Below are 17615 nucleotides of genomic sequence, written 5' to 3'. Positions count from 1 at the left end.
TCTCGAAAGGCACCCTGAACAAGCATTTTCCATATTCTGAAAATGCATCCCTTAACAAGTATTGGCGTGTGAAACCCTACCGTTAACAAGTATTGGAAACAAAACGATACCCTTGGCAAGTTTTCCCTGAATTGATAAACAAGTACAGCAACATTTTAATTGTTATAGGTCACGGACGTTGGTTTTACCTTTACCTACATCGTTGGGTTTAGTACGGCTCCACCTCCCACACCTCGTGCAAATCGCCACGTAGTGTTGACTGTTGGGGCAAAAAGTACATCCTTTATAAAACATTTTAGTCTTTATTTTTTATACCCTCGCAAATAAGACCCTTAACACATAGCTTTCCTAGCGAAATAGATGTATACCCTTTTTTCATTATTTTAGTGTTTTTGACACCCTTATTAGGTTACGTACGTAACGTGCCCTATCTTGAAAAAGACATCCTTTTTATGTGTTTTTTTGATCGCGCATGGTATTCACTCGTCAATGTAAGTGGCCCCCCGGGCCTATTTTCAACTTGCGACATTATTTCAGATAAAGTTCCTTATAGTCTCATGAATATGTGTGCCAAAAATCTCATAAAATTTTGAAAGAAACATGATTTTTTTGGAAATAACCCCAGCCAGTAATTTTTAGATTGAACAAAAAAAAAATGGTGCCCCATGTCTACGCACCCATTCACTTTACCCACGATTCAGGGATTTTGATTTTCCCACCATTTTGAGTCAGATTTTTTAAAGAATATCTTTCTATGTATTGCATGTAGAGCTGTTATCATTAAGAAAATTCTCTGTCGATATATTGCTAAAAATATCTTACCGATAGTGATACCGATATCGACAAAAGAACATAATCAACATGCATTTTTTATGCATTATAGCGATGTCACATACTCGCATTGGTCAAAATTTGTTTCTGCTACTGTACTAAGAACGCTTTAAAATCCACGTTAATGGGATGTAAACGATTACATAACATCTTTTAACCGACATATTTCGCATGAATACATCCTCACCTTTCACTTTTTCACATTATTAGCATTAGGGCATGTAGGGTTGGATGAAATTTTATTGATAATTTTGGGGCTTTTTGGACAACGTTCTGAGCAGTCGTCTTTCGCCTATCCGCCATTTTGATATCGTGCTGTACATCTTCAAACGTAGAGGGCAGCAACACACAGCCGTGTGCTGCCTTCTACGTTAGTTGGTACTTCGCTAAAATTGAGCTTGCGCTTGTGAATGTTTTCGATACGATCAAAATATGGAGTTGAGTGCACATGCAGTCACTATGACCTAAGGCTATGTTTGGATTGTTAATATAGTGAAGTGGGGTTGAGATCGTGTTTTGTGGCTAGTAGCAGTAAGTATTCGTATTTTGTTGAAGATTTTGGAGTAATTTCTGTTGCTGTTCTGCATGTGCATTTTGAGGAAAAATACGTTTTCGTGATTTTCCGTTTGAAAAGCCACAATAGGCTGTTTCCGTGAATTCTGTGAAATCACAAAATATCACTGTCATGTCCCTACATAAAATTAATAGCGGGTATTTTTATTATTTTTTTTAAAAACAAGTGCACACCTAGTTACCAATAATGCATATAGCATTTCCATTTATTTGAAAGCAGGATAAAGAGCATTGCAGATAGATTAAATGCCTCGCTCACAAGCATAGCATCAGCAGGTGCCGCGGCCGGGGATCGAACCCCGGACTTTCCACGTACTATAGCTAGGGCCTAGGCGCCTTAGACCACTCGGCCATGGCATGGCACCTCCACATTATCGACGACGAGAGAAAGGTTATCGATATCGCTAAGTGGCAAAAAACAAGCGATTATCAACAAGACTCGAGACTCAGAGTGAACTAGCCAGACGGCTTCTTGAGAGTAAAAATCATTTACTAACGTAGGCTTACTCTTAGTCTAAACGAAGCCAGGGAGTCCTCCCTATTCATCTGCGTGTACCGCAAAAAACCCTGAAACTTTCGCCCCCGAGATTTCTACTTTCCGGGTTTTTTGCGGTACACGCAGATGAATAGGGAGGACTCCCTGGCTTCGTTTAGAGTAAGCCTACGTTAGTAAATGATTTTTACTCTCAAGAAGCCGCCTGGCTAACTTTGTTAGAGTGAACATGGTAGAGACCTCAATCCATCACTTGATCACCTGTCAATACCTACCGTACATACAATGCAGTTCGTGGGACTACAATAAATAGGTGGGCCTACCACCATGCCTACGCCTATTGAAACGACAATGCACATTATATTTTATCTGACTACATAATGAATTGGTAGTGTACTTACTATCACAGAACGGAGTCAGAGGGGATTTCCTTCCCCATCATGCCTGAAGTACGTGTCAATTTCAGTCATAAAACCAGATTAATAGGCATGAGAGGCGCCTTCGCCTCCGGCGTACGTTTACTTTTTTAACGTAGACCATTTGACGATCACTAGCACTGTACTATGTACTATATCGTACCGTAGTCTGCATGGCACAGACGCATATTTGACACTGTAACCAATTCTTACCAATTCTTCCATGTCTAAGGTAAAGACTAGACACCAAGTTTTCTGTTTGTGTCAAGTACGAGCCAGCCATAGTACGTAGTCAATCTAGTTTCGTTAATTCAGACTCTGCATTATGGACTAGCGAATTGCAAAAAACAAGGGTCTGTGTTGCAGACTAATCTTGATTGTATTACATATGTACAATAATTCACCACCCATTTGCAACGTTTGTCACTGTGGCGCAATGGATTAGCGCATTGGACTTCTAATTCAAAGGTTGCGGGTTCGAGTCCCGCCAGTGATGAATAAATTTTTTTCAAGAAGCATTAATTTGTTCATTCAATTTGTGCGGTTGATAAATAGCATTGTATAAGCATCGATTTGTGTAATAAGATAAGAAAAAAGGAAAATACATGACATCATCAGCCAACCTACATAACTGTTTATTGCTTTTCATGACGACGTGCACATAAAATTTTCCATAAAAATTTTGCTAAACTTTGTCATCAGATTGTGATGAAATTTTCAGTGTTTTGCTACGAAAATTAGATAGAATTATTATTTATAGGGTCTCAATATTAATGTATGGCCATTGAACATTACTTACCAAACATAATTAGGTCACAAATCTTTTGTAAGTTTACTCAACACAAAACATGGATGAACTTCGTTACTTGTTATGAAACTTGACGACAATACTGTGAACCTTCGGGAACGTATAGAATTAAAAGGTTTTTTCTTTTCTTTTAATCAATGTGAGTTAAAAAAAAAAAGTTCATAGTGTTCAGTGGCGGCACCGGGATTTTTAAACTAGTGGGACAAATAAGAATATTGGGGGGGGCAAAGGCGGACACAATATTTTTTGCCGGTTAAAAAAATCGAGTGCGAAGCGCGAGGTAAAGCGGCCCTCTGACTTGAAAAGGGACTGTTAGGGATTGTTTGTGGTGACTCGTGAAGAAGGTGAAGATGATATTTCACCAAAATAAGTAATGTGATCGCGAAGCGCGAGCTAAATTTTTTTTGATATCCTGAGATGTTAACTGGCCGGACGTTCGAAGCACTTTTTGTAACAATGAATAGGATGTATTTCTAACTAACTAAACTGAGCGCTAAGCGCTGAAAATGTTTAATATTCAGTACTTTTTGTGTCATTATGAACATGATGCAGGATGCGTATCTTGCTAAATCAAATAATGAAAACCCAAATCACGAGAAGAATATTGACTTGAACACTTAATTTTTAAGCCCCATGTTATCCTCTTAAACAGATCATTTATTTATCTCAATCAATAGTCACGGCGAGCGCGAAACTCGTGCGAAATTTAGAATTTCATATCATGACCTGAACATTAATTATGTTAGTGTTGGGGGCTAACAATGACTGGACGAGAAAATTTTCAAAATTTGAAGAGTGAAATGCTGTTTTGGAGCACTTTACAGCTTGAGTGGGATGCTTATGACTGTACTATACATTTTCCCCCAGCTTTCAAATTTTCGGGAGGGGGGGGGGGGGGGGGGCAAGTGCCCCCGTGCTCACCCCCTATGGTGCCGCCACTGACGGTGTTTTTTTTAATGGAAAACCAGAAACTTTATTGCAGTGTAATTTCTATTTCCATTCATACTTCTACATTATTTGATCACTGGACATCCATAAACCTATGCGCAGTAAATGTGTAAAAAAAAAAACATTTAAAGGATAATGTACCAATGGTTCAACAAAATTTAATAACAAATTAAAACAACAGCAAGCACAAATTGGATGTGTTAAATACTTTCTGTTTGTAACATACTATTCCCATGCATAACGCCAGCCAATGAATGCGCCTCTGAAATCAAAATATAAGTATGAACAAGATAGCAATCCGGAGTGAACTTTATTGGGTCTCGATGTTAATGCATGGCCATTGAACATTAGTTACCATACATATTTATGTCACAATTCATTTGTAGGATTTCTTCCCTCCTCGTGCAGCGATTGTCACTGTGGCGCAATGGATTAGTGCATTGGACTTCTAATTCAAAGGTTGCGGGTTCGAGTCCCGCCAGTGATTAATACATTTTGTTCAAGGAGCAATAATTTTCATACATTTTGTGCGGGGTGATAAATGACATTGGGTAAACATTGACTGGTGCAATTACACAAGAAAAATAAAAATGGGGGCATGACATCGATAGCCAATCTACTGCATATTTATTACGACTTGCATAATATTTTTTACACACAAAATATTACTATAGATTTTAGAATTCGATAACTTTGTTATTTGTGATCAGATTTTGAAGAAATTTTTGATATTTTGCTATGTAAATTTTAATCATTTTATTTACAATTATTTATTCATTTATTGGGTCTCTATGTTAATGCATGACCATTGAACATAAATTACCATATATATTTGTTGTCACAATTCATTTGTACGATTACTTCCATCATCATGCAACGTTTGTCACTGTGGCGCAATGGATTAGCGCATTGGACTTCTAATTCAAAGGTTGCGGGTTCGAGTCCCGCCAGTGATAAATGAATTTTGTTCAAGGAGCAATAATTTTCATACATTTTGTGCGGAGTGATAAATGGCATTGGGTAAAAAATAACACTCGAGAATAATAATTTTGAACAACTACTGAAAACATCAACATTATTATTTGTGATCACTATATTTCCACAAACCTTTACGCAGCGAATGTGTAAATAAACCCCCTAAACATTAACAAAAAAAAAATCATCTGATGTGTTAAGATACTTTCTGCTTGTAACAACATTCCTAACATGTATGACCCCAATCAATGAATAGGCCTATGATTATATTCTTAAACAAATATATATTTTTTTTCTTTTCCTCATTCGGATGTACTTTATTCTTCATATTCCTTTTTCATTAAAAAAAAGACACATCGGTCCTATCTTTGCTGTCCAAAATCTAAACAAGTACATCCATGGTTGATCATCGTATTTTAAATATTTTGAAATCCATGAAAGTTTTAATGAAGATAATTTTGAATTTAAGTCTATCATATCTAATCCTCCTTTATGAAATGAATTAATACAAACAAATATATATTATACCAATCTAGAATAAAATAAAAAACACCAATTATGAATAAAATAACAATTCGGAAATTGATGGCAGTGAACTTTATTGGGTTTCGACATTAATGCTTGTCCATCGAACATTAATTACCAAACAAAATTACCCGGGATAATTATGTCACAATCCATCTTGTAAGATTACTCCCCTCATCGTGTAACGTTTGTCACTGTGGCGCAATGGATTAGCGCATTGGACTTCTAATTCAAAGGTTGCGGGTTCGAATCCCGCCAGTGATAAATACGTTTTGTTATTTTTGAGCAATAATTCTCATACATTTTGTGCGGGGGGATAAATGGCATTGGGAAAACATTGATTTGTGCAATAATATAATAACACCATGCAGGGACCTGTCCACGGAGGATTATTCTATTGTTACTGGGGATGCAGAGCATTGTCACAGCACCCCCAGTAACAATAAACCAGTTCTTAGTTCCACTCTGCGCATGATCAGAAGATTCTGCGCATGATCAGAGGAAGGTCATTGGTACTCAAGTGACATGGTTGTTTAAATTATAACGTGATAAGCACCAAATTTGATGTCTTGATTATTCATATATTCTTTTGAATTGTGTTTTTCATTTACATCCACAAAAAACAACAATGCGTCCACGAACGACTGGTATTTCACACTTTGCCAAGTTCGTTGCACAACATGCCCTATTATGCAATGAAAGTAGAATGCAACAAATACCTTCATAGAGTGTTCATTGATGTGCTATTCTAGTCACTTTGATCTATTCAATTTCTTCATCCTGCTATGTAAGGCATGCTTACGTAATATCTTCCTTTGAAATCTGCCTATCATAATGAAAGAAATTAGAGGTCATTTGACCAGAATTGTCCATGAATTAACTTTGAACTGGTCTATAGATAATTATCCATGGCCAGGTGCATGAAGAACACTCAAAATGGGACATGACATATTCAACCATGTTGCGTAATCATGACCTCATGGACATGCATAAACATTTTCACAAAAATGGCTTAACTCTAAAATTCAATAACTTCGTTATATGTCATCAGATTTTGATGAACTTTTCAGTGTTTTGCTAAATAAATGTTAATCATTTTATTTACAATTATTTATTCATTTACTGGGTCTCGATGTTAATGCATGGCCATTGAACATTAGTTACCTTACATATTTATGTCACAGTTCATTTGTAGGATTTCTTCCCTCCTCGTGCAACGTTTGTCACTGTGGCGCAATGGATTAGCGCATTGGACTTCTAATTCAAAGGTTGCGGGTTCGAGTCCCGCCAGTGATAAATGCATTTTGTTCAAGGAGCAATAATTTTCATACATTTTTGTGCGGGGTGATAAATGAATTTGGGTAAAGATATATGTTGTGCGCCTTACAGCCGCCAACACTATTTCTGTGCTCTCCCAATTTCTTATTATTTTGCCTGATTTACTTGGATTTCACATCTAATGTTTATATCATCTTATTACTGTTATCATCCTGAGTCTACTAGCCAAATTTGATGACATTTGGTTCTATATCATTGCTGATTTTGAATTACCTGATATTGTTAAACAAGCTAATAATGTAGAATCCTTTAAGTCCCTTTTGAAGACATTCCTTTTTGTAAAATAAGATATACATATACCTATTACTTGATTATATATTTGCTCCTCTGTGAACAGGCTTTTTTTTCTTCTCCATTCTTTCTATAGCGCATACAGACATGATTTTTATCATCGTTATATGCGCTATATAAACAATGTTTTATTATTATTATTATTATCAAAACATTTATTTTGTGTAATGATATAATAAAAATAAAAATGGGGGCATGACATCATCAGCCAATCTATTGCATATTTATTACGACGTGCATATATTTTTTTTCACAAATTATTGCTAGATTTTAAAATTCGATAACTTTGTTATTTGTCATTAGATTTTGATAAAATTTTCACTTTTTGCTATGTAAATTTTAATCATCTTATTTACAATTATTTATTAATTTATTGGGTCTCATTATCAATGCATGGCCATTGAACATAACTTACCAAACATAATTTGGTCACAATCCGTTTGTAAGATTACTCACCACAAAATATGGATGATCTTTGTTACTTGTTATCATATTTTGTTAGTGGCCACAATATTGTGAACCTACGGGCACATGAAATTGAATTAAATGTTTTTAAATCAATGTGAGTTTAAAAAATAGTTCACGGTATTCAGTGGCGGCACTAGGATTTATAAACAATGGGGCGAAAGGGGGGCAAATGCAAACATGAAATTTTTGGCCGGTTTCAAAAATCAAGTGCGAAGCGCGAGCTAAAATTTGAACTTAGGCACTATTGAGTTGAAAAGGGACTTGTTAAAGATTATTTGCAGTGACTCATGAAGATGATATTTCACCAAATAAGTAATGCCAGTGCGAATAGCGAACTTAAAATATTCCTGAGATGATACCTTGACGTTCTAAGCACTTTTTGTAACAATGAATAGGATGGGTATCAAAATTGATGCGAGCGCTACGCGCTGAAAATGTTTCATATTCAGCACTTTTAAGTAATTATGAACATGCAGGATGCGTATCTTGTAAAAATAAATAATGAAAACTTGAATCACGAGAAGAATAATCTGCGCATATTCACCTGAACGCTTGATTTTTAAGCCCCATGTTATCCTATTGAACAGCTCGTTTATTTATCTCAATCAGCCACTGGGAGAGTAATGCGCGGGCGAAATTTTGAATTTCATATAATGATCTAAACATTTAAGTTAGTGTTGGGGGCTAACAGTGACTGGATGATAAATTTGGTGTGCGCTGGGCTTTAAGCGAAATGATATTTAACAGCAAATATCGAATACAAGCATTATGCATGTACTTAAGCTATAGATAAGTGTTTAGTAGTATCATTTTCCTGAACCAAAATTAGTTAGTCCTGCGCCGTGAGATAAGGAATAAGATGCCCTCCAAAGAATTAAAAAAGTAAAAAAAAAAAAAAAAAATAAATAATCTAACACTCGAGAATAATAATTTTAAATGATTCCTAAAAACTTCAACATTATAAATTTTGATCACTTAATTTCCTTAAACATATACGCAGCGAATGTGTAAAAAAAACCTAAACATTGACACACAAAAAAGGCAAGCACAAATTCATCTCATGTGTTAAAATACATTCTGCTTGTAACATATATACTACTCCCAGCATATAATGACCCCAATCAATAGATAGGCCTATGATTCTATTCTTAAACAAAATGTATATTATACCAATCTAGAATGAAATCAAAACGCCAATTATGCATAAAATAACAATCCGAAAATTGATGGCAGTGAACTTTATTGGGTCTCGATATTAACGATATTAACATGGCCATCGAACATTAATTACCAAACACAATTATCCGGGGATAATTATGTCACAATCCATTTTGTAAGATTACTCTCCTCATCGTGTAACGTTTGTCACTGTGGCGCAATGCATTGGACTTCTAATTCAGAGGTTGCGGGCTCGAGTCCCGCCAGTGATGAATTAATTTTGTTCAAGAAAATAATTTTTTATACATGAAGTTCAAGAGATGGCGGCGGCGCGCCGCCGCCATCTCTTGAACGCGGCGGTGGCGGTGGCGGTGGTGTGCGGAGTGATTAATGGCTCAATATTGATTTTTGTAATAACATAAGAAAAGAAAAACATGACATCATTGGCCATTCCTTTGCATATTCATGACGACGTGTTTTGTAACAGTTCTCACATAACAAAATATTGCTAAACATTAAACATTTTTAATATTCAATAACTTCATCATTTGTCATCAGATTTTGATGAAATTATTAGTGTTTTACTATGTAAAGTTTACTAGATATAATTATATATTTATTTAATTTGGTCTCGATATTAATGCATGGCCTTTGACCATTAGTTACCAAACATAAATCATAATGTCACAATCCATTTGTAAGACTACTCCCCTCATTGTGCAACGTTCGTCACCGTGGCGCAATGGATTAGTGCATTGGACTTCTAATTCAAAGGTTGCGGGTTCGAGTCCCGCCAGTGATGAATTAGTTTTGTTCAAGAAAATAATTTTTTATACATGTCGTTCAAAAGATGGTGGTAGTGGTGTGCGGAGTGATTAATGGCTCAATATTGATTTTTGTAATTACATAAGAAAAGAAATATGAGACACGACATCATCAGCAAATCTTTTGCATATCCATGAAGACATGCTTTAATAATAACAGTTCTCACGTAACAAAATATTGCTGAACATTAAAATTCAATAACTTCATTATTATTTTGTCATCAGATTTTGATGAAATTATCAGTGTTTTACTACGTAAATTTTACTTAATCTATTTACCATGTTTACCATAATTTATTCATTGGGTGTCGATATTAATGCATGGCCACTGAACATGAGTTACCGAGCATAAATAAGTATGTCACAATCCATTTGTACAATTACTTCCCTCATTGTGCAATGGATTAGCGCATTGGACTTCTAATTCAAAGGTTGCGGGTTCGAGTCCCGCCAGTGATAAATGCATTTTGTTCAAGGAGCAATAATGTTCATACATTTTGTGCGGGGTGATAAATAAAAATGGGTAAACATTTATTTTGTGTAATAATATGAGAAAAATTAAAATGGGGGCATGACATCATCGGCCAATCCATTGCATATTTATTATGACGTGCGTATACCTTTTTTCACAAAATATTGCTAGATTTTAGAATTCGATAACTTTGTTATTTGTCATTAGATTTTGATGAAATTTTCACTTTTTGCTATGTAAATTTTAATCATCTTATTTATAATTATCTATTAATTTATTGGGTCTCAATATCAATGCATGGCCATTGAACATAACTTACCAAACATAATTAGGTCACAATCCGTTTGTAAGATTACTCACCACAAAATATGGATGATCTTTGTTACTTGTTATCATATTTTGTTAGTGACCACAATATTGTGAACCTACGGGCACATTAAATTGAATTGAATGTTTTTAAATCAATGTGAGTTTAAAAAATAGTTCACGGTATTCAGTGGCGGCACTAGGATTTTTAAACAATGGGGTGAAAGGGGGGCAAATGCAAGCATGAAATTTTTGGCCGGTTTCAAAAATCAAGTGCGAAGCGTGAGCTAAAATTGAGTTGAAAAGGGATTTGTTAAAGATTATTTGCAGTGACTCATGAAGATGATATTTCACAAAATAGGTAATGCCAGTGCGAATGGCGAACCGAAAATATTCCTGAGATGATAACTTGACGTTCTAAGCACTTTTTGTAACAATGAATAGGATGGGTATTAAACTTGATGCGAGCGCTACGCGCTGAAAATGTTTCATAGTCAGCACTTTTAAAGTATTATGAACATGCAGGATGCGTATCTTGTTAAATGAAAACTCGAATCACGAGAAGTATAATTTGTGAATACTCACCTGAACACTTGATTGTTAAGTCCCATGTTATCCTATTGAACAGCTCGTTTATTTATCTCAATGGCGCAATGGATGAGCGCATTGGACTTCTAATTCAAAGGTTGCGGGTTCGAGTCCCGCCAGTGATAAATGCATTTTGTTCAAGGAGCAAACATTTTCATAGTGATAAATGGCATTGGGTAAACATTGATTTTGTGTAATAATATAAGAAATATAAAAATGAGGACATAAAATCTTCAACCACCCTTCTGCATATTCATGACGACGTGCACATACAAATTTTCACAAACTTTGCTAAAATTTAAAATTAAATGACCTCGTTATTTGTCATCAGAAATTTTTAGTGTTTTGCTATGTAAATTTTACTCATTTTATTTACAATTATTTTTTTATTTACTGCTCTTATATTTCACCGAACGAGTAATGCCAGCGCGAATGGCGAGCTGAATTTTTTTTAATATCCTGAGATGATAACTGGACGTTCTAAGCACTTTGTGTAACAATGAATAGGATGGATATCAAACTAAACAATATTGATGCGAGCGCTATGCGGTGAAAATGTTTTATAGTCAGCACTTTTAAGTCATTATGAACATGCAGGATGCGTATTTTGTTAAAATAAATAATGAAAACTCGAATCACGAGAAGAATGATTTGTGCATATTCACCTGAACACTTGATTTTAAGCCCCATGTTATCCTATTGAACAGCTCGTTTATTTATCTCAATCAGCCACTGCGAGAGAAAAGCGCGGGCGAAATTTTGAATTTCATAGAACGATCTAAAAAATTAAGTTAGTGTTGGGGGCTAACAGTGACTGGATGAAAAATTTGGTGTGCGCTAGGCTTTAAGCGAAATGATATTTAACAGCAAATATAAAAAAAAAAAGCATTATTCGTGTACTTAAGCTATAGAGAAGTGTTAAGTTCCTGAACCAAAATTAGTTAGCCTTATGCCGTAAGATAATGAATAAGATGCCCTCTAAAGAAATTAAAAAAAGTATTTAAAAAAAAAATAAATAAAAAATAAAAAATGTAACACTGGAGAATAATGATTTAAAATATTTCCTGAAAACTTCAAAATTATTTTAAATTTTGATCACTAAATTTCCATAAACATAAACGCAGCGAATGTGTAAAAAACCCTAAACATTAACAAATCAACAAATAATAAGATTAAAAAAAGAATAATCGGCAAGCACAAATTCATCTGATGTGTTAAAATACTTTCTGCTTGTAACATAACATTCCCAGCATGTATGACCCCAATCAATGAATAGGCCTTTGATTCTATTCTTAAAAAAATGTTTATCACACCAATCTAAGAATGAAATCAAAACACAAATTATGCATAAAATAACAATCCGGAAATTGATGGCAGTGAACTTTATTGGGTCTCGATATTAACGATATTAACATGGCCATCGAACATTAATTACCAAACATTATTATCCGGGGATAATTATGTCACAATCCATTTTGTAAGATTACTCCCCTCGTCGTGTAACGTTTGTCACTGTGGCGCAATGGATTAGCGCATTGGACTTCTAATTCAAAGGTTGCGGGTTCGAGTCCCGCCAGTGATGAATTAATTTTGTTCAAGAAAATAAATCTTTATACATGAAGTTCAAGAGATGGCGGCGGCGGTGGCGGTGGTGTGCGGAGTGATTAATGGCTCAATATTGATTTTTGTAATAACATAAGAAAAAAAACATGACATCATTGGCCATTCTTTTGCATATTCATGACGACGTGTTTTATAATAACAGTTCTCACATTGTTAAAATTAAATAACTTCATCATTTGTCATCAGATTTTGATGAAGTTATCAGTGTTTTACTATGTAAAGTTTACTTAATTTATTTACTATATATAATAATATATATATTTACTATATATAATTATATATTTATTTACTATATATAATTAAATATTTATTATTGGGTCTCAATATTGATGCATGGCCACTGAACATTAGTTACCAAACATAAATCATTATGTCTCAATCCATTTGTAAGATGCATGACCATCGAACGTTAATTACCAAACATAATTATCCGGGATAATAATGTCACAATCCATCTTGTAAGATTTCTCCCCTCATCGTGTAACGTTTGTCACTGTGGCGCAATGGATTAGCGCATTGGACTTCTAATTCAAAGGTTGCGGGTTCGAGTCCCGCCAGTGATGAATGAATTTTGTTCAAGAAAATGATTTTTTCTATATGTAGTTTAAGAAATGATGGTGGTTGTGTGGAGTGATTAATGGCTCAATATTGATTTTTTTTGTAATAACATAAGAAAAGAAAAATGGGACCCGACAGATTAGCAAATCTTTTGCATATTCATGACGACGTGCTTAATAATAGCAGTTCTCACAACTCACATAACAGAATATTGCTAAACATTAAATTCAACAACTTCATTATTTGTCATCAGATTTTGATGAAATTATCAGTGTTTTACTATGTAACGTTTACTTAATTTATTTACTAGATATAATTATATATTTATTACTGGGTCTCGATATTAATGCATGGCCTTTGAACATTAGTTACCAAACATAAATTATTATGTCACAATCCATTTGTAAGACTACTCCCCTCATTGTGCAACGTTTGTCACTGTGGCGCAATGGATTAGCGCATTGGACTTCTGATTCAAAGGTTGCGGGTTCGAGTCCCGCCAGTGATGAATTAATTTTGTTCAAGAAAATGATTTTTTATACATGTCGTTCAAAAGATGGTGGTAGTGGTGTGCGGAGTGATTAATGGCTCAATATTGATTTTTGTAATTACATAAGAAAATAAATATGAGACACGACATCATCAGCAAATCTTTTGCATATCCATGAAGACGTGCTTTAATAATAACAGTTCTCACATAACAAAATATTGCTAAACATTAAAATTCAATAACTTCATTATTATTTGGTCATTAGATTTTGATGAAATTATCAGTGTTTTACTACTTAAATTTTACTTAATCTGTTTACCATGTTTACTATAATTTATTCATTGGGTGTCGATATTAATGCATGGCCACTGAACATGAGTACCAAGCATAAATTAGTATGTCACAATCCATTTGTACAATTACTTCCCTCATCGTGCAACGTTTGTCACTGTGGCGCAATGGATTAGCGCATTGGACTTCTAATTCAAAGGTTGCGGGTTCGAGTCCCGCCAGTGATAAATGATTTTTTTAAATTAAAACTGTTCAAGAGGGTGGTGGTTGTTGTGTTCGTGGGTGTATAAATGGGAGGGGATAGGCGCCGATCGCTCCCTGGATTTTCAAACTTAACATTTTTTATGTAAAAAACTATTTTCTTAGCATTATAATTTGTCTTATTTACGCAGCTGTCCGAAAAAAGATAAATGTGATAGAAATACACTATCAAAGTTCGTTAATGCTCGAGGGGCAAATGCACACTTTTTAGTGATAATGGCGCATACCAGTCAATCACCCTCCTTCCAGAAGATATATTTATATATTTTCAATATACTTACTTGCAATCTCATTGTAACTGATTCCGATTAAATGTTTCCGAATACATAAGCGTTATGAGATCACTCTCCATAAACCTCCACATGTAATGTATTTAAAAACAACAATTTCAATGATATCATAACAATGTATCGAAAAAAAAGGCAAGCACAGATTCATCTTTATTTCTCCAGACCTTGTAACATGCAGCTCTTCCCATTCGTCATGTTCGTAATCCCAATCGAAAAACTGGCCTAAGATATATACACACACTAAGACTAAAATAAGAACAATACCCCGTTTCCGGAAAAAAAATAGTATAGTTACTTTGTGATCCAATTGTAATTACCATGGTATCAATGCTCAACAAGCCTAACAAAATCAAGGATTTCCTGGAAGATACCACTAAATTATAAGTTTTATGCAAGGTAACCAGCTCAGGAATAAAAAATGAAAAAAAAAAGCGATCAGAGAGTTGATATCAGTTTATTGGGTAGCCGTTTTTATGGATGGACGTTGAATAGTTGGAGAGCAACATCGGTCCCTGTGGCATGTGTGGCGCATTGGACTTTCAATTCAAAGGTTCCGGGTTCGAGTCCCGGCATAGATATCTCTTTTGAAAAAAAATATAAGTGAAGGGATATGCATCATCTGAGTATCGTTCATTCTGTTTATATCTCCACGGTTAAAACTTTTAATTTTAACTTCAGACAAGCACTATGGTTTGCTCAATATTATCGCAAGACATGCAAGAGACGGACTGATTATTATAATCTTGAATACACTTGATAATTATGATTCGTAAATCAACAATAGTCATTAAAACACAATTTCCAGGGGGGACTTATCTAAACCACGCAATTGATCAATACAAATAGTATTAATTTGAGGTTTTTCAGTATCGTCGAATCTAAATAAGAAATAAACAACATCTGTAACGCCTTTACACTTTAATAAAACTTAAACTTATAAAGCCTTAGTGAGTTTTAGTCGAAAGAGTTGTCAATCGATTTTTATAAATAGAGATATAGAATGTCCTTATATGAATCGCATATAAATATACATTTTCCCATCCAATTAAACTTCAAATTATTCTTAAACGGAAGAAAATAAGATAAATCAATGACTTGCTGTAGATTCCATCCCCAAAACATAATTATTCAAATAATTCCTGCGGCATCTGCCAAATTAACATGTCTCGTCTGCCCAAAATGAAAGTTAAATAATTTCTCCGTAATGATCATCACGAAAATTTCAATTCATTCGATGCTATCTTGGTTTCTTAATGGTTCAGTTGAATGAAGAAGTCGCAATGAATTTATATTTTTCGTTGATCTATCTTATTCGGAAAGATAAAAATCAGTGTTCATATTTCCCCGACGCCAATCAATTTTCTTTCCAGTCGTCAGCGAGTTTTCTGCACTTGACATTGGACTGGAATTCAAAAAACTTTTTAAAGGATATTCTAAAATCAGTAAAAAGAGTTATAGGGGTCCTCTGGAGGGAAAATAACAATAACCTAAAAAAAAGTAACTTTTAACATGTCATTGATGTATTCATATTGCTTTTACGTCGCTTAACACAATCATAATAATCAAAGTAAAAAAATTGTCAAGATTTAGTGCAATAATAATATATCGTGATTATCAATATTAATTTTTAAGCAATTCAGATTCCAATGCAGTTAGACGATTGCATTGAAATCTGAATTGCTTATTGATATTGTAATTACTTATTTTCAATAATCACGATAATATTGACATTATAATGATAAATGCATTATAATGAGGCAAAATAAGTGCGTAATTTTATAAAATGCCCTGTGCATCCTATAGGCCTACTATATCCACCTTAAAAGATTCTGCCCTGTAATAACAAGAATAACATTACAGACGTGGAAAATGGGGACAGGACATTATTTCAATCAAGGCTCCATCACTCATAGCGTATTATGTTACCAAAGTAATGCAAACCTTTAAATATACCATAACTTTTTTTAATGAAATTTAAAAACCGCTGAATACGTTTTATAATAATTTCAAACCGGGATATTCCCATTATGTTCATTGTATTATTATTTAGAAATCAAGAATCAATGAATTAAATTGTATCAAAACACAAATAAACAAAGAAAACTAATTGCATGTGGAGATAATTCCAATGCTGTGTAAATTGTTTACGCCTTGAGTAAAATTTAAATCAGATCTTGTAGGCAGTCTGTTATTACATCTTACACGAAAGCAGCAACTTAACTGAGATTTTCAGAATTAGATGGGAATAAAAGACTTTATTTGATATAGTATCGGTCTTTGGCTTGTAAACATCGAACAGCCCCCCCCCCCCCACACCCCCGAAAATTTGGCAATTCGATTTAATTTTTTCCGGGAAGTTTATCGAGGGTTCAGCATAAGGACCTCGGCATGGCGCCGCGGAACGCCATTCAACGTATACTTCGTCTTTTCACATTTGCGACGCAACTTCTGCGACGCTCTTATTATGCTGCGCGCATGCGCAAGCACTAAAGCATGATCACAAACCCCAAAGCTGCGTATATTTCGAGGGGAGGTGGAGGTGATATATATATAGTAAAGATATATATATATTTTCAAATTTGATTTGATTAACCCCAAAATAAAACGAAATTGTACTCACAGGTTTCAGTACCCCGACTTTAATTATATTTGATGACTTTATTCAGATAATTAATGTACTCTTTACATGCATTGAATAAAGGATATAACAAAAATCTCCAGGGTTCTTCTTTAGGTTTGCTCTGACACTGTGCGTGCTGCCGTAATCCCATAGCGCCAATCTAGTACTTAATACAGATTCTAATGAAATGTGATTACAGATATATTAGGATATCCTATTGGTTATCCAATTTTCACGATGCTCCAAGTAGAGTAAAACAGATTATTTTGACGTGTCGATGTTGAAAGGGAAAAATCATATCTCCGATCTCTTCCCTTCCTTCCTTTCCTTTCCGTTCTCAAATGTTGGAGGTTGCCAGAGGGGTTGCAACCCTTAGGGGGAACGGCCCATAATCTTCATGCACGCTTCGATTCTCAATGAACCGGGTCTGGGAGTGAAAATCAAACGCGATTCCTGTGAGGAGAGGGA

The 17615-nt window shown here is 34.6% G+C and overlaps 11 non-coding genes across 11 annotated transcripts; all 11 read left to right on the top strand.

Moving 5' to 3' along the window:
- The first annotated feature begins 2735 nt into the window (after positions 1-2735).
- On the top strand, positions 2736-2809 carry TRNAR-UCU (transfer RNA arginine (anticodon UCU)). Its single transcript has one exon. It is a non-coding gene; the product is annotated as a tRNA-Arg (tRNA).
- Positions 2810-4482: 1673 nt separating this feature from the next.
- On the top strand, positions 4483-4556 carry TRNAR-UCU (transfer RNA arginine (anticodon UCU)). The gene has a single exon. It is a non-coding gene; the product is annotated as a tRNA-Arg (tRNA).
- A 395-nt stretch (positions 4557-4951) lies between these two features.
- Positions 4952-5025, top strand: TRNAR-UCU (transfer RNA arginine (anticodon UCU)). The gene has a single exon. It is a non-coding gene; the product is annotated as a tRNA-Arg (tRNA).
- Positions 5026-5759: 734 nt separating this feature from the next.
- Positions 5760-5833, top strand: TRNAR-UCU (transfer RNA arginine (anticodon UCU)). The gene has a single exon. It is a non-coding gene; the product is annotated as a tRNA-Arg (tRNA).
- Positions 5834-6791: 958 nt separating this feature from the next.
- TRNAR-UCU (transfer RNA arginine (anticodon UCU)) lies at positions 6792-6865 on the top strand. Its single transcript has one exon. It is a non-coding gene; the product is annotated as a tRNA-Arg (tRNA).
- A 2687-nt stretch (positions 6866-9552) lies between these two features.
- TRNAR-UCU (transfer RNA arginine (anticodon UCU)) lies at positions 9553-9626 on the top strand. Its single transcript has one exon. It is a non-coding gene; the product is annotated as a tRNA-Arg (tRNA).
- Positions 9627-11063: 1437 nt separating this feature from the next.
- TRNAR-UCU (transfer RNA arginine (anticodon UCU)) lies at positions 11064-11141 on the top strand. The gene has a single exon. It is a non-coding gene; the product is annotated as a tRNA-Arg (tRNA).
- Positions 11142-12522: 1381 nt separating this feature from the next.
- Positions 12523-12596, top strand: TRNAR-UCU (transfer RNA arginine (anticodon UCU)). The gene has a single exon. It is a non-coding gene; the product is annotated as a tRNA-Arg (tRNA).
- A 530-nt stretch (positions 12597-13126) lies between these two features.
- Positions 13127-13200, top strand: TRNAR-UCU (transfer RNA arginine (anticodon UCU)). The gene has a single exon. It is a non-coding gene; the product is annotated as a tRNA-Arg (tRNA).
- A 429-nt stretch (positions 13201-13629) lies between these two features.
- TRNAR-UCU (transfer RNA arginine (anticodon UCU)) lies at positions 13630-13703 on the top strand. The gene has a single exon. It is a non-coding gene; the product is annotated as a tRNA-Arg (tRNA).
- Positions 13704-14129: 426 nt separating this feature from the next.
- TRNAR-UCU (transfer RNA arginine (anticodon UCU)) lies at positions 14130-14203 on the top strand. The gene has a single exon. It is a non-coding gene; the product is annotated as a tRNA-Arg (tRNA).
- Positions 14204-17615: the final 3412 nt, after the last annotated feature.

The sequence above is a fragment of the Lytechinus pictus genome, chromosome 12 (genome assembly GCF_037042905.1).
Source record: "Lytechinus pictus isolate F3 Inbred chromosome 12, Lp3.0, whole genome shotgun sequence".
Classification (NCBI taxonomy): domain Eukaryota; kingdom Metazoa; phylum Echinodermata; class Echinoidea; order Temnopleuroida; family Toxopneustidae; genus Lytechinus; species Lytechinus pictus.
The sequence above is the reverse complement of the archived record's forward strand: the minus strand, read 5'-3'. Positions and strand labels throughout refer to the sequence as shown.